The sequence below is a fragment of the Felis catus genome, chromosome B4 (genome assembly GCF_018350175.1).
Source record: "Felis catus isolate Fca126 chromosome B4, F.catus_Fca126_mat1.0, whole genome shotgun sequence".
NCBI lineage: Eukaryota > Metazoa > Chordata > Mammalia > Carnivora > Felidae > Felis > Felis catus.
Window position 1 is genome coordinate 57,866,555 of NC_058374.1, and position 22,141 is coordinate 57,888,695.

The window sequence follows — 22,141 nt, forward strand, 5'->3', positions numbered from 1 at the left end:
TGCTCTTCCAAAGAGTACAGTATAGAAAGAGAATAAAGTAACCTCACAATAGAGAAATCATAGCCAGGTGATCAACGTTAGTGTCAGTGATAAGTCAGGTTGACAGTAAGTGCCCTTGATATAGTAAAAAATAGTACATTTTTGTGATCTCCCTAAAACCCATAACCTCAGTACAATCATTAAAAAAAATTAGACAAACACAAATTGAGAGACATTCTATAAAATACCTGATTGCCAAGGTCATGGAAAACAAAGAAAATCTGAGAAACTCTTACACTTCAGAAGAAAGTACTGAGACATGACAGCTAAATGTAGAATGTATCCTGGATGAGATACTGGAACAGAAAAAGGACATTTCCCTACAAACTAAGGAAACCCAAATAAAGTAGACAGTTAATAGCAACGTGCCAATGTTGGTTACTTAGTTGTGCCAAACATAGCACAGTAATATAAAATGTAAACAGCAGGAGAAACTGGATGGAGAATATATGGAAACTCCATACTGTCTTTCAACTTTACAATTTAAAACTATTATAAAATTAAAGGTTATTTTATTTAAAAAAAAAATCATAGGGACCTTGTATTGGTTCCCATCAACAAAAGTATGGCATCTAAAAAATGGAAGCCAAAGGCCTCCTTCACTCAGTCTTGTTGAAACACAGCCATAGTGCTATGGGGAACACAGTACTGCTAGGTGCCATGCTTGGAGAAGAATGCAGAAAAATGCTCCAGAAACGAGAGTAAGCAGAATGGACAGAGGACTTAAACTCATGACACGTGAGAAACAACTAAAAATACTGCGAATACTTAACCTAGGAAACAAGGAAAGCAAAACAGCTATCTCAAAATACATGAGGGGGTTTTTTTTTTTGTTTGTTTTTTGTTTTTTTTTACAAAGAGTGAGTATTGGACCTTCTCCTAAGTCTGAAACTGCGGCACTTGGTAAAAATGGAGGGAAGACTGTGAGTGGGAAAATATCTATTCAGGAAAAGGAAGAACATTTTAAACCTAGCATTGCCTGCCCTGAGAGGCAAACACATGCCCTTCCAATACTGAGCATTCAAGCTTCTGCTGGAAAGACGTTTGTCCAGCAGTTGTAGAAGACGAGATGGGTATTTGAACTCCACGGGACTTTCTAGGTATTCAATACAAAAATTTAATGTCGTCCTGCTTCTCTACCAGCATTTAACTGTTGATAAAACTGGTAGTGCCCCACATCAAGGTTACAGTAATTTGTATATTCTATTCACTTTTAATTTTTTATTAAGGAATTTATTAATTTTACCTTTTAAAATGTATTATAAGGTAGGTAGTAGTTAGACCTTCTCAACTCTGTTAATAGAATAATATGGGGCGCCTGGGTGGCTCAGTCGGTTGGGTGGCCGACTTTGGCTCAGGTCATGATCTCGCGGTCCGTGAGTTCGAGCCCCGCATAGGGCTCTGTGCTGACAGCTCAGAGCCTGGAGCCTGTTTCAGATTCTGTGTCTCCCTCTCTCTCTCTCTCTGACCCTCCCCTGTTCATGCTCTGTCTCTCTCTGTCTCAAAAATAAATAAAACGTTAAAAAAAATTTTTTTTAAAAAAAGAATAATATGGAGTAACATATTCATACTTCTTCAGCACAGATCTCACTCTTGAATTCAAGATTCACCTATCGGGGGCACCTGGGTGGCTCAGTCGGTTAAGCGTCTGACTTCGGCTCAAGTCACAATCTCATGGTTTGTGAGTTCAAGACCCACGCTGGGCTCTGTGCTGACAGCTCAGAGCCTGGAACCTGCTTCATATTCTGTCTCCCTCTCTCTCTTTGTCTCTCCCCCTCTCCCTCTCCCTCTCAAAAATAAATAAAAATTAAAAAAAAAAAGATTCACCTATCCAATTGTTTATTTGACCCCTCCACTGGAACGTCTGATACACATTTCCAATTCAAGTCATCCAATACAAAATTTGTTTTTCCATCTAAACCTCCCTCAGTCTCATCAACAAATACCAATCTATACCTAATCTCTGTCCATTTATCTCCTACATCCATTTCATTAGCACAGCCTCAAAAACCTGTATGTTGTACTCACTTTGGCAGCACATACACTAAAACTGGAACAATACAGAGAAGATTAGCATGGCCCCTGTGCAAAGAGAACACACAATTTTTTGAAGCGTTCCATATTTTTTGTATAGTAACATGATAGCTATTCTTGTGGTGAGCATAGCACAACATATGAACTTGTTGAATCACTAAGTTATATGCCTGGAACTAATGAAATACTGCCAACTATACTTCAATTTAAAACATTTTTAATTTTTTTTAATTTTTTTTAACGTTTATTTATTTTTGAGAGACAGAGACAGAGTGTGAGCAAAGGAGGGACAGAGAGGGAAACACAGTATCTGAAGCAGGCTCCAGGCTCTGAGCTGCCAGCATGAAGCCTGATGTGGGGGCTCAAACTCACGAACCGTGAGATCAAGATCTGAGCCAAAGTCAGATGCTTAACTGACTGAGCCACACAGGTACCCTTAAAACATTTTTTAAATAATAATTTAGGGCACCTGGGTGGCTCAGTTAAGCATCCGACTTGACTTCGGCTCAGGTCATAATCTCACGGTTCGTGAGTCCCAGCCCCACATCGTGCTCTCTGCTGGGAGAGAGCATGGAGCCTGCTTGGGATCCTCTGTCCCCCTCTCTCTCTCTCTGCCCCTCCCCTGCTAGAGCATGTTTGGTTAGGCTTTCTGTCTCTCAAAAATAAACATTAAAAAAACAAAAATTAAGGGACACCTGGGTGGCTTAGTCAGTTAAGCGTCTGACTCTTGGCTTTGGCTCAGGTCATGATCCCACAGTTCCTGAGATTGAGCCCCACACTGGGCTCTGCTCTGACAGGAGGGAGTCTGCTTGGGATTCTTTCTCTCCCTCTCCCCTCTTCCCCACTCATGATCTCTCTTTCTCTCTCTCTCTTTCACGCTCTCAAAATAAATAAATTTAAACACTGTTAAAAAACAAAAATTAAAAATAAGTAAATAATTTAAAAACCTTATATGTTTGTTTGTCAACTTCTCTCCATGTTAACTACCAACCCTAGTCTAAACTATTCCTTCCTACCTAGACCATTGCAATGGTTTCCTAACTGGTGCCCCTGCTTCTACGCTTTCTCCTTGAAATTTATTCTCCACAAAGCAGCCAGAGATTATGTGCCCATGTGTGCAAAACACACACACACACACACACACACACACACACACACACACACGGTCACATCTTCTTACACACACACTTCTTACACATCTCTTATAGTTTACCATCACACTTCAAAAAATTCCTAACTCTTTACTCTGTGGTCTGGTTCTTGTCAATCCCTATAAACTCTTCTTACCATTTTCCTCTTTGCCCATGCTCCAACCACATTAGCCTTTTCTCTATTCCTCAATAACCTCAATTGGTTTCTCCCTTAGGGATATTGCACCAGCTGTTCTCTCTGCCTAATATGTTATCCCCATGATCTTCAAATGTCTGGTTCCTTCTTGCTATTCTAAAATAGCCATTAAGGCACTCTTCACCACGTTTTATCTCTCTGCATAGTACTTATCACTAGTTGACATGGTCTCGTGTTGCTTTTGTCTGCAAGTTGTCTGAGAACAGGAAGCTTGTATACCTTATTTACAGTGTAGCCTCAGCACCCAAAACAGAATTGAAATATAATAAGCAGTCAGTAAATATTTGCTCGATGAGTAATTTTAATAGTATGAGAGATGATGACTCATGTGTCATCTGACTTGAAATGTTCAAGTGTACTTTTCTAATATTCGAAAAAATAAAACCAATCTTCTAAAATACAATGAACAGTTAATTCATAATAAAAATCAAACGATGGTTGTCTCCTATTTTTCTTCAACATTTCCCAAATTCACCTTGGCACATTCCAGTCTCTGTGTGTATGGCTGCAATATTGCCTGACTAAAATCATTTCTCCTGGAATGCTCTCTAATGCCCAATATCATCCATGTAAATATAATTTGTGAAAACATTATCCACTTTTAAGACCCAATGACACATGTTACCTTCCCTTTGATGCATTCTCTGATTAACATCTATCTTGTGTGCACCCAAAATACTTTGGTCTTTAATGACAACCCCATCTCAGTGAGAGAGCTAGGTATTAACAGATAAGAGTCTCTGAAATTTGGTTCCTTAGGACACCAGGACTTGAGACAATGTGTACAATCCACATGAGCTTGGGAAATACTGTGAAATGTATATACTACTTTGGGGGATTCACAACACAGTAAAATTAAAGGATCTGGAAAAAGCCCCATGGTAAGTACTGTGTAGGATTTAAGTTTCTGGAGCCCAAATTTTGTTTTCCATTATTTGATCACAGAATCATCAACTGTTTAAAAAAAAACAAATATCATTAACATCTCACAGAAGATAGCCTGAGATATACCTGAATTATGGTTAAGACCACAGGTTTTGGAAGTTGCTAAGTTGGATGACTTCAATTTTAATCTGGCCTCCAACAATTATTAAAGGAGTAACTATGCACAAGTAACTGATCTTCTCTGGGGCTCCACCTTCCCATCTTTGAAACTGAGTTGAACAGGACGATCTCATAGGATAAGTGTAAGGATTGAAAAAGAGTGGCATGGTCCCTGAGACCTAGTAGCCACTTTGTAAATGGTAGCCACCACTAGAATAGTCATTTTTATCACGGTTGTTACCTCAGTGTTCACTTGAGTATCTCCCACAAATGGAACAGACACCATGCAAAGAGACTTAAGGGTTTGCAAACTGTGGGCATGCTTTGGGCAGAACAGCTAAGGCAAGAATCCTCGCACCAGGTCCCAAATGCCTCAGGCCTCACACCATCCCTATTGCCTTACATAGAGTTTAATTCAAGATTTATGTTACCATCCTTGTCTTCTGAAGCATTAGACTTTACAACCCCTTACTTGGAAGTCCTCAATTAATATTTGTTGAATTGCTTGATCTCAATGGATTCTGACCTACTTCAATTCTCATCCACCAGAAACTCCCCACCACCTCAAAACAACACCTGAAATCTTTAACATAGATCTCTTTCAAAAGAGTGGTTCACTCAAGCAATGATTTATATATTTAAAACCTAAGTTAGGAAGAAGGTAAAATGTATAGCTCGAAAAATTCTCAAGTCTGATGTGCACTTCCTTCACCAACTGGTCAATAAGACAGTCCATAGTGCTGAAGAAATTCAGAGAATAAAGAGGTCCCTTGGGACTGGCTGTTAATGCCAACTCCCAGAAAGTAGGAGGCATTGTTACATGGAGGGAGCTACAGCTGATGACCTCCAGAGGGCCATTTCACCCCTGAGCTTCTATTCAATCATTGGAATTTAAAATAGAACACTAAAAAGAACTTTAAGAGATCATCAAGGCCATCCCCCTGCCTGTTAGAATATTTTTATATCTCCAAGTTCAATGTTGAAGTGTGAAGGCTCAAGCTGCAAGAGAAATTGATGGGTTAGAGGGCAGGAAAGCTTAGGGGGAGAAAAGAGAAAGGAAAAGAAAAATCTGAGGATAAAGGAATTTATGCCCTCCCAATTAACCTTACCAAGGCCCTCAAAATTCCCAAGGCAACCTTGATTCTACCTTTCTTTCTTTTGTTTTCAAATATGGAATTTTCCCCAGGACTAATGTTAGAATTGAGCATATTCTTCCTTTGATTTATGAGAACATTCAGGGAATATAAGGTCATGAAAGTTACCAAACCAGCTGGCTTCAATGCAAAGTAATTAAATAGAAAGTCTTAAAAACTTAAAATCCTTACTAGACTTGTTTCAGAAGAATGTTACATTTATCTTCTTCCACATTTAAAGTACTCATTCTTATATTTTTAAAATATTTATTCTAGATTTACGTGAACCTTCCCCTGATGATAGCAGTGGACCCAATTCAGAAAATCTGAAATTAGAGCATCTGTATTTGTGGTTAAAACTACTCGTGAACAACATTTCAGGAAATACGTGGTTACGGTAATTAGATAACCATAAATGTCTGTTAGAGTTCAGAAAAGCAAAGTTAAGTGCTGGAAATTTTTTCCTAAAAGAAAAAAAAACCACTACAATGGGACATAAACAGAAACAAAAAAACAAACAAAAACAATAACAACCCTGATTTCTTAAGAAGTTGAACAAAGCTGCATACTTAAGTGGTTATGCTCTAAACCTAAATGCAATCTACTCAAAGGGGCATTAAGATGTGGGTTTATAAGCTTCCCTATACTGGGTAAAATGCACATACCAAGAATTGTGCTATTTATTTTTAAATTCCTTTGATATGATCCTTAAATTGTACTTAATAATACCTTATAGACCTGGGCCCCCCCAGGGGCTTTCATGACCCCTCTACTCTAATACTGTCTTTAAGGCCACTCGGACCCTTTGAAAGCCTCTTACGTTCTAGGTTTTATAATTCCTTTGTAGTACACATATTCAGATACACACAGATTAGTAATTTCTCTAAGAAAAATGATGTTTGAAACGACACTCTTGCAGGCGTACTCCTGAGCACACACGCACAAGTAAATCACCTACATCCAGCAGCTGGAAAACAGAGCCAATTTCTGGTAAATGGACATGATAGCCAATTAAAGGACACCAAGTGGTAGCAAGTCTAGATGGTGAAACATGAGACAATTTTCTGTGACTTTTGCTTGAGGAACCAAGGCATGCTTTAATAGAGTGGCTTCAGGTGTTGATACTCTATCAATGTCTACATCTCTCTGATTGAGCGTGACATAATAGCTGTTTCATTTTTGAAGACCTAGCATTTCCATTTTCTTATATCCTATAGATATCCAAGAGCGAAGAGAGTTGCCACATTACATATCTCCAAATAAAACCATAGGGTAGTCAAATTAATCTAATTATCTGTGACCCAATTTGATAATACTGCTAAAAGCAATGTTAGAAAGGACTTCTCTAGAGTATGTTCTTTCTTTTCTCAGTCATTCTCTTGTTCTAATAATCTGGCTGACAAAATACTCTTTCACACTGAAAATGCACCTGCTTAGATATTTTATCCATAAACTTGAGCTATGAAAATGTGTGCTCTATTTACAGGTATTTGGAAAATGTAATGATGAGACACTCAAAATTGTCATCACCTTAACAAAGGTCTGAAAAATTCTAAAGTTTGATCCAGCATCATTTTCACATTTAACAATTATACTCAAGCAAGTATTCTCAGGTGACTTAAACAGGTTCAGCAAAGGTCAGAAATATCACTTGCTCATAGCTCTCTCTATGAGGCTGGCTGGCCACAGTGAGTTTTCTACTTGCTTCTTTCATTTCTCACTTTGATCCACCCTTGACCCTATTGACTTTGGTCTCTGACTCACAGATACAAACATGTGGCAGGTTTTATGGTATTTTAGAAAATAATTTTGTGTTCTTTAACAGAGATGAACAATTCTTTATGGGAATCTTTAAGGTTTATTTATTTTTGAGAGACAGAGAGCAAGGGAGCACGAGTGGGGGAGGGGCAGAGAGACAGAAAGAGAGAGAGAGGAAGAGAGAGAGAATCCCAAGCAGGCTCAGCACTGTCAGCATGGAACCTGAAGTGGGGCTCGAACTGGAGAACTGTGGGATCAGGACCTGAGCCAAAATCAAGAGTCCCCAGTGCTCAACCGACTGAGCCACGCAGGCACCCCTATGAGAGGCACTTTCATTCCAATTGTTCCAATTAGGAATTTACACTAAAACCTCATCTTTGTTGTTGTGTTTTTGCTTTGCTTTTTGTTTGTTTTGAGTGAGGGAGGGGCAGAGAGAGAGGAGGGGCAGGAGAGACTCCTAAGCAGGCTCTGTGCCTGCCGTGCGAGCCAGAGCCCTTCACAGGGGCTCTTGAGATCATGACCTAAACTGAAATCTAGGGTCGAATGCTCAACCAACTGAGCTACCCTGATGCCCCTGAAACTCCATCTTTGGAAGCAAAAGACTTACTCCAAAAACCTCTGTATTTTTTTTCTCATTTCTTCTCCAATGTACTGTCATTGTGAATTTTTAATATTTATAATGAGCAAAATTATATGCTTGGAATGCGCCCTTCAACATAATGGTATTACAACTAAATATTTATTTGAATTATGTTTATGGTAATAATAACTAATGTGTTTTTTTTCACACCATAGGTTAAAAGTCTGCAGCCCCTAATTTGACAGGAACTCTATTATCACTTTCTGCAAAATTAGACAGGAAAAAATATTAAGACATCTAAAATCTGACACAAATAGAAATCTTTCTCTCTTTTTTTTTTAAAAAACAAGAAAGATGATTAGATGCTGCCTGACGTCCCATTTTCAGGCCAAGAAAGGGGATACAGAGGTTCACTATCTTTTCCACCAAGTAAGACCCTTGCAAGAATGCATTGGTATGTAATAACACTGAACTTCTTTAGATGTAGATAAAGTTAGCTTTATCTTCTCGAGGGTCTTATCCATTCAGCCCCCTGTTTCAACTAACATCAAAATACCTTCACTACAAGGCCCCAGCACAGAGGGCTAATCCACAGCACATCATCTGTGAAACATACCATCCTCATACTTGGAAAATGACCAACTAGAGGTGAATAAACAGCACGGAGACAGAAGAATTCCCCTACTCAAAACTGGAACAGAATCTAAACAAAATCATTTTTTTGTTTTGTAAGTTCCAAAGTAGGCTGATTTTCTCAGTGATTTGTAAAACGACCTACTTGAATTTTTTTTAATGCCTTTTACTGTACTTGAGCACTTTTTGTTTTGGTCACAATTACAAACTCTAAACTCTAAAAGCCAATGCCATTTTTCATGATGCTTTTGGAGAAATCTGTAGGAGAGACCTCTTAGAAATAAGTCTACCCTTCTGCAAAGCTTAGCAAAGTTTAACTTTCTAAACTTAAACTTTTGCAAAGTTTAGCAAAGACTTCACATCAGATTATTTTGACTAATTTTACTTCAGAAAATGCACACACATAGCCTACGTTCAAAATAACACCCACAAACACACCCGGAGATTCCAAAGTTTAGCATTTCCCCCAAAACATCTCTGAAAATGATAGCACTCCAATAAAGACTGATATTCTGCTGAGGATAAGGCCATGACCCCAAGATGCTAGAAAACCAACCTTCTGCAGTAGAGGCTGAGTCAAATGCCGGTCCAGGATGGAGGCACTCCCTCCAGCTGCCACATGGTCTAGCTGCTGCTAATTCCTAAGTGATTCCTCCTCAGGATCTGCCCCCCGGAGGAAGAGAGATGCTTTGGCCAGAGTCTCACACACCTATGAAAGGTTTAGAGCGATGGAGGATGGGCACCCTTGCCTCCTTCACAAAAAACTCTGAAGGGCCAAGAAGTACCCAAGATCTCCAAGGTTCCATTGAGGCCTGCGTGGTAACTACACGTCAGTATAGCTCCTCCCTCTGCCTGGTCCCGGGGGGCCTATTCCCTCACAGCTGTTGATCTCAAGGGCACTCCCAGTCTCCAACTTAGCACCTCAAGGCACCAGACCCAAGAGGCATCACAATGAGAGGAGCTGGAGGGATACCAAGATATATTACAATGCAACATTACTTCTTTTATAAAGGTAAAGAAACCTCAGCCAAGAACAATTAAATAATTTGCATTGAATCAAATGTCTAGTCAGTCCTGGTAACAGCTCCTCCGCCTTTTCACTTCCAGGTGGGTGTCCTTTATTAGAAATTACTTTCCTGGGGCACCTGGGTGCCTCAGTTGGTTGGGAGGCTCAGGTCATGATCTTGCAGTTTGTGAGTTCCACGTCCTCGGTGGGCCCTGTGCTGATGGCTCAGAGCCTGGAGCCTGCTTCAGATTCTGTGTCTCCCCCTCCCTCCCCCTCCCCAGCTCGCACTCTGCGTGTCTCTCTCTCTGTCAAAAATAAATAAACATTTAAAATTTTTTTAAAAAAAGAAAGAAAGAAATTGTTTTCCTCAATGGACTTCAACTAGACTTCACCTGAAAAAATCACATTGGCTTTTAAGTCTGGCCAAGTAACAGTTAACAGTTTATCTCTTTACAGCCTCCCACGTGCCATATTTAGATTTCTAGAAACTCTCCCAAGGAAGGAGAATCATCCAAATGGGTTTGGAGAGATTTAGGGGATCAGGATGGTTGAGGTAGAAATTAACGTTTTCTTCTGAATATCTACTAGCATGATGCAAGGAACTTTACATAACATTATCTTAATCTTCATGACTCAATGAAGGAGTATTTCTTCTCTCATTTTATAAATGAAGGAACTGAGGTCCATTTGGGTCATGTAAGATCTGACTCTGAAGCCACTGTATGTTCATCCCACTGCCTTACTGGGACTACAAATAAACATCCTCTGTACCCCGCCCCCTCTTGTTTACGTTTCCAAGTGTGAGGCCTTGGTTATAATTTACCTTCCTGATGGTCCCAAGTATAGCTTCACTACATAATATACTTATTAACTTGACTCACTAAAAATCAACAATTGCAAACTTTTCAGAATGTTGGTTAACATTTATGATCTCATAGTGCCAAAAATAAATAATTTACTCTCAGGGGTTAGTAAAGCTAAGACATATTGTTACAGCGTTCCTCACCAGGATAAAAATTTACAATGACATCCCTTAACTAGGCACTTAAGAAATCATTTGGCAGTTTACTTTTTGCCAAATGCCATACATTGTTCTAATGTCAGATAGGAAGTAAAAGTTATTTATAGACTGAAATATAACACTATTAAAGCTCAATCTTATATGCAGCAACACATTCCAAATAGAGTTCTCAACACTACATTTTAAAGCGCAAATCACTGTATTCAATACCAGCATATGAATGTCTTCTTAATAGAGTACCAGAGGTGTTACAAAGACTCCAAAAGGGGAGACAGTTGAAAGAAAAATCTAATAATGTCAATGATACGTTTTTTACCTTAACCTAAAAATTAATTTTTGTGACTAAACTTTTATAAACTGGTTTTTTTGCTATCTGTGATTCATAAGACTGCTATTGACATGAGCCAGGTTAAATGTTGCTTTTAACAATGTTGAACTTTGGGGACACCTGGGTGGCTCAGTCGATTAAGCGTCCGACTTCGGCTCAGGTCATGATCTCACGGTTCATGAGTTCAAGCCCCACGTTGGGCTCTGTGCTGACAGCTCGGCGCCCGGAGCCTGTTTCAGATTCCGTGTCTCTCTCTCTCCTCTCTCTCTCTCTCTCTCTCTCTCTCTCTCTCTCTCTCTCTCTCTGCCCCTCCCTGGCTTGCATAGTCTCTCTCTCAAAAATAAATAAGCATTAAAAAAATTAAAAAAAAAAACAATGCTGAACTTTGACATTTTAATTTAAGCAACTTTTGAAAGATTAGCATTTCTGTTTTGGATATATAGACACAATATTTTACAGCCTGTGGGGCTGTTTTTTCATAGTAAGATCAGCCTTTGTATAATTCTCATTCAGGGGAATTCTGGTATTTGTCGTTTTATGAGCACAACCAAACTGTTACACTTTAGTTATAACAAGGGGGCTTCTGAATTCCTTAAATAAAAGGATTTTAAAATCTGTGACAATTCTTTAAATAAATTTAGGAGAAAGACGTAAAACAATTTTTTAACGTAAACTGATGGGCACGCTAACAATGGTAGAGCTGTCTCCCATTCTTGCATAAATACACAGAACAGTACGTTCTTATTCCTAATACGCAGCATGACATCTTAAGGTCTATCAGCTGGTTTTATTTTACGTTAGGCTTAAAGATCAGTGGACACTGCAGACACAGGAAGATTAGGCGAAACAAGAAGCGAGATATTAAAAGTGTTCTCTAAACTCAGAATACTACTTTCCATCTTATTCTGTAACGAAATAAGTGTTAACTACTTCCTAAATAGAGCTGCAAGATAAAAAATACAGGACACCCAAGTAAATTTGATTTTTTTAAGCGTATCCCATGCAGTATTTATGTTGTGCTTATGAATCACCTGAATATCTTGTTAAAATGCAGGTTCTGGTTCAACAGCATGGAATGGCGCCTCAGTGTATCTTTTTATTTGCTAAAATCTGCCAACCCATCTTAAAGTATTTTGAAAAGAAGGAAACACTGAAGATAGTATGGGTAAATGTTCACTGGCAGACTAATAATTGCAGTTAATGAATGGAATGATAAATTATTCTTTAGTTACGAATTTGTCTCAGTGTCTTCTCTAAAACCTCCAAATTAGTAGTAAAAATAAAACACATATTTTCCCCACCTCCACAGGTCCATTATCTAATCGGTATGTTCACCCTTGGCTAAATATCAAAATCACCTGGACAGCTTTTAAAATCCTGATACCCAGTCACACTCAATTAAATATTAACCTCTGGGGTAGGATGGGACCCAGGCATAGATGTTTTAATCTTCCCAGGTGATTCTAATGTGCACTTAGTCGGAGAACCTGCCCTAGGTCCCTACTCTACAAAGTATATAAGCAACATCAGCCCTGGCTGGCAACTTGTTACAGACACAGAATTTCAGGCCCCACCCCAGGCCTTCTGAATCAGAACTTGCATTTTAACAAGATATTCAGGTGACTCATATGCACATTACAGTTTGACAAACACTACTCTAAATCATTTATAGATAACAACTAAAGGCAGCCATGTTTATGACTTTCACGCTATTGCTAACTGGAATCTAGAATATTCCAACATAGCGAAACTGGTCTAATTAAGTACAGTTACTACAGCAGAGACCAAAGAATTGTCAGTACTCTCCCACTGCATATCACTTTATAGACTTCCAACAGAAATAACAGGAACTAATCAAACACACATTGGATAGAATGCTGGAGGCAATACCCAAAGGGCAGCATACCTGATTCTGGCCCAAACCCCACAAACCAGGAAACCAAGATCTAAATAGCAATTACTGCTTCCTTTTTCCCCTAATCCCAATCCTAGTCAATAAAGCTACCTAGACAAGGTCCTTTGCCCCCAAAGTGCTGGTGTGTCTATAGTAATCACTGACTTCTGTTTTCCAGCTGTGAATTCAAAGGTTTCTTGTATATGTTCCGTCATGCAACTGAGGGCTTCTTTCACAAATGATAGTCTATAGAAACCTAGCATGGTAACCTCCTAAATGCAGCAGAACCAAGCATTCACATCAAGGCTGAAATCTATGTATCATGATTTGAAAAGCATCTGAAAGGCTTCCTGTCAAATTGTCCTCCCCAGTTTATTACCAGAGTTCTCCTAAGTAAGTTTCTTGCATTAAATAATGTTTTTCCTCTTCTCCGGTGAAATATAAATGCTGCACTCCTAAGGAGTTAACGTGTTTAATTTCTCAAAACTTAGTGTTGAATTAAATTTTCAAATTGTGTTTTTCTACCTGAAAAAAGAGATTGATGAGTTCTGGGTTACTGAAGGCAGTAAGAGTCAGGGAAAAGAATAAAGAAAGCAGCAGAAAGAAGCAGTACAGGATACCAAAGAAAAACTTTGTCTAATGTCTAATGTCTAATGTAGTATTTAGAATGTCTAATGTCTAATGTTTAATCATTTTGCTTCCCACTTAGCTTAATACTTAAGGATAGGACTTCCAACCCATTCAAGCAAAAATTAATACTTCATATTTGTATAATTTCATTTTGTAATTTATTTCTGACTCAAACTATAAAAGAACTATCTCAAGAAGTAGACAACTGCAGAGTTTATCTTAAAAAAATTTTAAGGGAAACAGAAGATAGTAATTTTTAGTTTTCATACATTATATATCACAACTTACAAAGCACGGAGCTGAAAAAGAGAAAACTTGAGGTTATACAGAGTGTACTTTTGAGTGCATAGTAACTTTTGAACATAATTCTAGTTTTATTATATTTCATGAAGTGAGCAAGGGAAATTGTGTCTGCATCAATGTAGTGAAGGAGTTTCTCATCTCAAAAGCCTATCTGTATTGATATCAGAAAAGGGTAGGGGTGCAAAATGACAGCAGCTGGCCTGCCCTTTCACCTTCCTAACACGGCTGGTGGCAGCAATGAAGCTTAATCAATGCAATGGAAGTGACATTTTGCAGTCAAATCAAATTAAATGGAAATGAAAGGAAAATCTGAGGTCCAACCTAAAGGCTGTTCCTCTTACCACTGAGGTCATCTCCATGGCAACTAAATGCTACAAATGTGTAGAGTAAATCCTTAACAAATCTGCAGAAAGCATGTCCAATTGAATATGATAGTGTCTGTCACTGTACTTTGCAGCTTTCCAAGAGCTTACATTACAAGTAACAAAAACGACTTTAGCCAGCAAGTAAGCAGGACAGCCCAGTTAATCTGACCACTACTCAATGACAGGGGTGCTCGACTTCTGAAAGGATGAACTCTAAGTAAGTGGAAACTTAAAGACAGACCAAGTTAAGTGGATTAGGGTCACACTGCCGTGTTTTCTAGAATTGTTTCCACTTGGACTTATTCAGTTCAGAATCTTCCTGGTCCCTTTAGCAGCATTTTCACATCACAAGGAATAATTTATATGGGGTACATCTGATCATGCCATTATCCTTTCTCAAGTACTCCCTCAGACATTGCACTTCCCCCTCTTTCTGAGAATGCAGTGAGAGCAGATAGGTTGCAGGGTTACGCGAAGGCAGCACGGTACTGGCCAACTGCAACAGAGCAGCAGTTCCTCCTCATGTAGTTTCCTCTGCACAGACTCTTGCGGAAGACTTTAACTCATCCCTCTATGCCTCTAGGTAGTTGACTGTACCACGTGGCCAGTCCAAACCGCCTTGGGTAATCTGGAATTCATTTCTTGTCGGAGACCATATTTTGTTGAAGAAAATAAAATAAGATCATTGAACACTCTTCCCCTATAACTGAACAACCATTAGAGTCTTCCTATCCCAAGGACAAGAATTCTCATGTATCTGTGTATGTTTGGCTTGAGATTTGGGTGCCCTCTACTACATGACAATATCTTTACAGAAGGAAGAAAAAAGATCAACGTCTCAGTACACCGAGTTCGCCCACTGACACATACTCAATTCGTTGTTCAAGCTATACAACAAGAAACGTTACTTTGTAGGAAGATTCACTGCACTACATTTGGCATGCTCTCCATTGGTCAATTAATTAAGTCATAAAAGTGGCCACTCTTATTCTTGGAGTTTGCTACTGATGCTGTCACTTTGCAATATGAAAGATGTCAACAGATTTATACCTTAGGATGACAATTGGATATGAAGTGACAGTTTTTGCTCAAATGCATAAAACCATGGGTCGTTATATTCTATCCCCATTAAAATAGCAATTCATACTAAATAATTTCTAGGAAGAAATCCCTGCTTTCTGAATGGTGATTAATATAGCAACAATGCTAACTTAACAATAGTTCCCATAAATATATCATGAATTATCATCTTTTTTTCAGTAGCACTAATTTACTTTACTTGGGGTGGTATGTCTTGGAATTTTCCAAAATCTTTGTAACAGTCATAATAAGGCCTAACCTCCATTGAGCACTTACTCTGGCAGTGACGAAAGCCAAGCAAAATAAAAGTCTGTTGTGTGAAACATCTTGCTCCCACATAGCACCAATGTTTTAAGGTTTATAATAACTACAAACTAATTCTGTTTCATATTATCATCACCATAAAATTATACTTCAGTTTAATATAATGGAATATACTCTGCTCTTTGGGACTTTAGTCCCAGTTCAGTTATTAATTAATAGCATTCTGGCTTGCATCATTTTCTTCTCTCTTGCCAATATTCTAAACTGCAAAATGAAGATTCTACCGGTCCTTCTTACCTCATGAGATTACCCAAGGATGCAGTGATAATGTGGAAGACCTCTGGAGAGTATCCAACAATATACAAGATCTGTATCTCATCATATTATTATATTGAAATAATACATATTTATTACACTGAAATATTTACATAGCATAGGATTATATTATTCTCTCACAGAGACTATTCTTGTAATGTTAGGAACACAGCTAAATACTCATATTTACATTTTGGTAACATAGTAAGCCTCAGTTTAATTGGAAAACTTCAGTTTTCCTAACTCCATACCTATAGCTCCTAGTAAAAATTAATTCTTATTTAGCAATTCTGTGTATAAAATTTGATAGAAAATATAATAACCCAGATGAACACTCTGCAATTTTCTTTTCCAAAATCATTACTGGGTATCACATTACTCCCTTAGGATTCACTTCTATTCCTACGGTCAAATGCTAAAAGAGAAGAAAAATAAAAAAAACCTTATTTAGGTCTTTGAACACTGAGTTCTGATAAGTTTTTATTGTATTAGACCTTTTTGATCATTTAGAGAAGATGGAACAATATATTAAAGAGGACCCCATCCTGCCCCCAAGGTTATTTTCTCTTCTGACTACTGCATTCATTATACATTTAAAGACCTGGGGCACCTGGGTGGCTCAGTGGGTCAGGCATCCAACTTCAGCTCAGGTTATGATCTCACGGCTCTTGAGTTCGAGCCTCACATTGGTCTCTGTGCTGACAGTTCAGAGCCTGGAGCCCGCTTTGGATTCTGTGTCACCCTCTCTCTCTGCCCCTCACCCACTCATGGTCTGTATCTCTCTCTCTTTCAAAAATGAATTAATGTTAAAAAAAAATTTTAAGTCATATTTACATTTTTCCAAAGAAGACATACAGATGGCCAACAGGTATATGAAAAGGTGCTCAACATCATTAATCATCAGAGAAATGCAAATCAAAACCACAATGAGTTACCACCTCACACCTGCTTAAATGGCTATTATCAAAAAGACAAGAAATAACAAGTGTTGACAAGACTGTGGTTTTAAGGAAACGCTTGTGCACTGTTTGTGGGAATGGACACCGGTACAGCTATTATGGAAACAGCATGGAGATTTCTTTAAAAAATTAAAAAATAGAACTACCACATGATCCAGCAAGTACGCTTCAGAGTATTTATCCAAAGAAAATGAAAACACTAACTCAAAAAGATATGTGCTTCCCATTATTTACAGCATTATTTACAATATGTGCAGCATTATTTACAATAGCCACGATATGGAAGCAACCTAAGTGTTCACTGATAGATGAATGAAGAAACTGTGGTATATATATTTAATGAAGTATTATTCAGCCATAAACAAGAATGAAATCTTGCCATTTGCATCAACACGGATGAAACTTGAGGGTATTATCCTAAGTGAAATAAGTCAGAGAAAAATATCATATGATCTCACTTATATGCAGAATCTGAAAACAAAAAACAAAAAACAAACAAACAAAAAAACCCACACATTCACATAAACACCAACAACAAAAATTTGAGCTCATACATACAGACAACAGATTAGTGACTTCCAGAGGCCAGGAGTGGGGTGGGAATTGAGGAATGAGGGAAGAAAGAAAGTGTAAACTTCCAGCTATAAAATAAATAAGTCATGGGGATGTAATATACAACATGATGACTATAGTTAATAATATGGTACTGTATATTTGAAACTTGTTAGAACTGTGTATCTTAAACGTTTTCATCACAAGAAAATCTGGTAACGATGTACGGTGATGCATGTTAACTAGACTCACTGTGGTGATCATTTCACAATATACAGAAATATTGAATCATTATGTTGTATACCTGAAACTAATATAATGTTATATGTCAGTTACATTTAAGTTAAAAAATAATCATAAAGCCATGTTTGTTTTCCCTTTGAAAGTTCTGGCCCGCCTTGATCCAAAAAAAATATTTGGGGCAATCGGAAGTGTTTTATCAATCATAGATTCTAAGTTTCAGTATTTCAGTGGTACTCTCTATGTACAGCTGAATTTGAAAACAAAGACAGGAAGCCCTGCCATAGATTATCACAAATCACACACTCAAGGAAACAGAATGACAAGATTTAAAAGTTACTGTGTCATATTTACTTTGGAAATTGCCATTATAACTGAAATACAGTTTGACAACACAGTTTAAAACTCCTGAACGCTTAGAGATTTTATCTAACTAATAAACTTGTGGCTTCATAAACCCACAAAGCTCCTGTGATACTATCTTATTCGAAAAGGGTGTGAGCGTGCCAGGTGTAAGGAAGCAGATGCAATCTACGGATTGGTGAACCGCAAAGTGTCTGTCTATTTTCAGAGATTATAGGGATGGCACTGGTGCCATTGGTTAAGATAGCAAATTGATTTCTTCAATAAACTAGTGCCCTCATTCACTCACCACAATTTTCTAAAATTGCCCTTTTGATCTGAAGCTTCCAATCCTGATCAGGCATCATTTTTTATTTTGGAACGCTGAAATCTATACTCTTCAGTTCTTTTTTCCTTACATGACCAGAAACACAAACCTTTCCCTCCTCATTCACTCCACTGAAGTTGGATACTTTTCTTTAAATCTCCTTCCATGTTTATTGTTTTTTTTTTAAAGAAATAAAATTCTAAACCCCAATCTTAAATTTCATAAATTTAAAAGTGTGTTGACAAATAGTGTTACCTACTGGCAGTCACATACAAATTAATGGCTGCTTCAGATAAGATGTTTAGATTTTCAGCTTCCCTCTGATGGAGTGTGAAATCTATACTCTGGGAAATAATGGAAAATGGATGTCTGCAAAAATATACACATGCATGTGTGTTTGTGCAGGCTTACATGATGTGTGTATGTAAGTACATATATACCAGTAGTTCACATTTTGGAACGTAAAGCTTGTGTTCGCTTTGTCTTTTACTACCACTGCTACTTCTAATAAGTGTTAGTTTCCTAAGAACTTATTATACATAGGCACTCGCACTCCTCTAATTACACATATTAATAAAAATCCCATGAGATAGGAACTGTCATTAGTCCCACTTCATACATGAAAACCAGAGGTGCAGAGTTTCATCCCCTGCCCTAGTCTCATAGTCAGTAAAAAGGGCTAGTAATACAGGTGCTTTTTTTTTTTAATTTTTTTTTCAACGTTTATTTCTGGGACACAGAGAGACAGAGCATGAACGGGGGAGGGGCAGAGAGAGAGGGAGACACAGAATCGGAAACAGGCTCCAGGCTCTGAGCCATCAGCCCAGAGCCTGACGCAGGGCTCGAACTCCCGGACCACGAGATCGTGACCTGGCTGAAGTCAGACGCTTAACCGATTGCGCCACCCAGGCGCCCCAATACAGGTGCTTTCAAAAGGAATCATGTTGATGTGCACACTGAAATGAGAAGTACATGAAAAGTAATCCTTTTCTGACTTTCTGGTTGGTTACGTGTTTAGGCTGTGGGATACCACCGACGAATCCAGGGCAGCTACAGAGATGGTGGTAATGACAGCGGTTGGAATTGGGCAACGCTGGGGGCTGAGGACACTGCAGTCATTGAGACAGTGGCAACTGGCTGATGAGGAAGCACATTTTACAGATATTTAAGAGCTGGACTTATCAGGATTTGGTGACCAGCTGGACGGGGCTATGGCAGTATAGAGAAGCACTGCATGGGCTCTCGACCAAGTTGCCTGCAATGAAAGCCTTGTGCTGTGTGAACCCAGGCAAGTTAGCTAATCTCTCTGGCATCTCCTCTTCATCGGTAAGATGGGAATGTAGCCATGGCATACCTTCTACATCAGGCACTGTGAAGATTAAATTAGTTAATATATGCTATGTATTTAGAACAGTGCTTAGAACACAGGAAGTACTATGTTGGTGTTAGTTTTTAGAGATATGATTATCTACGAAGATTTGTTGATTTCCCACGCGTGGCCCCAATATTAGAAATGCATAAGACCAATCCTAGCCTTCAGAGAACCCAGAACCCTCCTGTATGCACTCAGAAGGGTTTAGTTACATATAGCCCCACAAAATAGCTCTTGAGGTGTCTTCTCCTATTCCCACTGTTGTTTTTTTATTACTTCATATATGCCTAGTCTCTCAGTACTTAACATCTTTGTTATGTTTATGTCTACCATCTATTGTTTTAACTGTTTTATTTTTAAATGTTCATATTTCTTTTCCTGTGTTTCCATTTTCTTGGTCTTCAGGGATTCTAATGATGTTTTCAAAAAAGAAGATGAATTATTTCTCTACTGAACTTTACAATGCCTGGCCTGCTTTTGCCCTAAATTTTGTAATCTGCCCTTTCTTTCCTTTATTTCTGCTTTGGTTCCTGATTTATATTTTAGTGTTCTCCACTTGGCTTCTCTCTTTTTTATGGACATTTCTGGGTTGGATTTCTCCCCCTTGTGTACTCATGTTCTAGGTTCTCAATTTTGTGATGCCTTTTATTTAACTCATGCCTTTAAACCTTCAATTCTGTAGAAAAGCACAAAAAGAACCACTTTCTGTAATGCCCCAGGTTAGCACATTATGAAAATTTTAAACAAAACAAAACAAAAATCCCCAGACACAGAGAGCTTATGAACAGATATCTATTCTCTGTGGAGTGAAGAAATCTGGTTTCACTTTGTAAAGCTCACTTTGTGGGTGCTCAATACACTACACTAAGCTTTAAATTACTACACAGGGCATCCACAAGGGAGGATAAATGCCGTATTCCAAAAATCTCTTCCTCCATCAAGCTAACTGATTACAATTGGAGTTTCCTCAAATGAGCTTGTTTGATAATTTGTCTCATTACTACTGAAAAGGAAATGGAAATCAAGGACTTGAGGGCAGGAAGCAGGAAGCAAATATGATCAAAGGTTATATTGTATGAGATGCTGATTTTGTGCAAATGATAAGAAATGAAAGATCGGTGCAGTATCAGATAATATATATATATAATAAACTTGTAAGCTATTAACTAGGCTAGCATACACTAATATTACAAGCCATACAAAGTCACTGTATGTGAATAAACTCAAAGTATCAAGTACAGATGTCTTTAAATGCAAACTGAAATACAGACGACGTAGAAAACCAACACTGAGTGCCATTTATTACTTTCCTACTAATTCTAGGTTTAGAATGTACTTTGAATTTGATTGCCCAATTACCCACATCTATATTATATCATCTCTAAGCATCATTACAACATCAGCCTCAATCTTGTGGGAAGAACTGTAAACAAAGGCCAGTTGGCTAAAGATAGATCATTACTGACACATCCACAATAAGGGAGGTAACTAGGAGTAATGAGTATAATCAAGAGAAGTAAATTTAGGCTAAATACCAAGAAAGAATGTTCAACACTGAGGACAGATTAAGGCAGGAACCTTCCAAGATAAGTGATGAAGATCACTAAAACACTTAAATCCATTAAGAACAGCTTTTCATTCATAAGGGTATCTGATAAATGATTCCAAACAGCGAGAGTGCTAGAAATGAGGGAATTCTCTCTTGTTAGCTTGGGAAATTAAACATAAAGATATAAGATGATGATGTGATTTCCTCACAAAATAGGAAAATATTGCTTTTACAAAAAAAAAAAAAACCTTGTTATTGACAAGTATTAGGAAATAGTGTCATGGAAAGCATTTGGAGTCAGAATGATCTGAGTTCAAACCTCACCTCTGTCATTTACCAGGTAAGTGAACTCTTTAGCAAGAGTTTCCACAACTGAAGATGAGTACACAAAGGCTGACTTGCAGGGTTACTGTAAAGTTTAAACATGATAATATATAAATGAATCCAAGGATTAATTAATTACTGAGCACAGAATACTCCCTGGATTACTCTAAAAATTAAATAAATGGTAGTTAGTAGATTTTCAACTCTAACTTTAGTGAGACATTTTGATCCATTACCATTCATAAATAAGCATATGTTTTTCTTCAAAGTAGTCAATCAAAAATCAGGATTTATTGCTGTTTTACAGATGATCTGAGGCATATGTTTTAAACCCAAAGTTCTCCCAGACATCTAGCTAAGTTAGGTTAGGATAGGTGCTGCTATTTAAACATAATTCATAAAAGTTGCACACATCCAGAGAACTGGGCCTTTTGTTCCCTGACACTCTTCTTTGCTCTTTAATGTGAAAAATGATGAATTTTAAACTTCAGTTAACCAGAACATTAGATCTGAGCTATTCTGGAGAATTATATTTTATTTTGATTTAATTTTTCTGACTACACAAGTAGAAATTTATCCTTGTCTAAATCCTCAATATAAAAAATTATGCTAGTATATATTATTATAGCTTTCTGCCTTAGAAGTAATATATCATGAACATAATCTTCCTGTAAAGGAGAGTTATAGTACTCCCACCATCA

The 22,141-nt window shown here is 37.9% G+C and overlaps 1 protein-coding gene and 1 non-coding gene across 23 annotated transcripts in view; one reads left to right on the forward strand and one right to left on the reverse strand.

Moving 5' to 3' along the window:
• The window catches only part of SOX5 (SRY-box transcription factor 5), a 1,017,940-nt gene that overhangs the window by 904,764 nt on the left and 91,035 nt on the right, over window positions 1–22,141 (reverse strand). For 2 of the 22 annotated variants that reach the window (XM_045062617.1, XM_045062625.1), the window contains exon 1: window positions 9,125–9,793. The exons of the other annotated variants lie outside the window; for them this stretch is intronic. The gene's annotated coding sequence lies outside the window, so the exon portion shown is untranslated. Of the gene's footprint in view, window positions 1–9,124; window positions 9,794–22,141 lie in introns of those variants that run through there. 22 annotated transcript variants of the gene reach the window in all.
• LOC111561512 lies at window positions 2,060–2,166 on the forward strand. Its single transcript, XR_002744163.1, has one exon. It is a non-coding gene; the product is annotated as a U6 spliceosomal RNA (small nuclear RNA).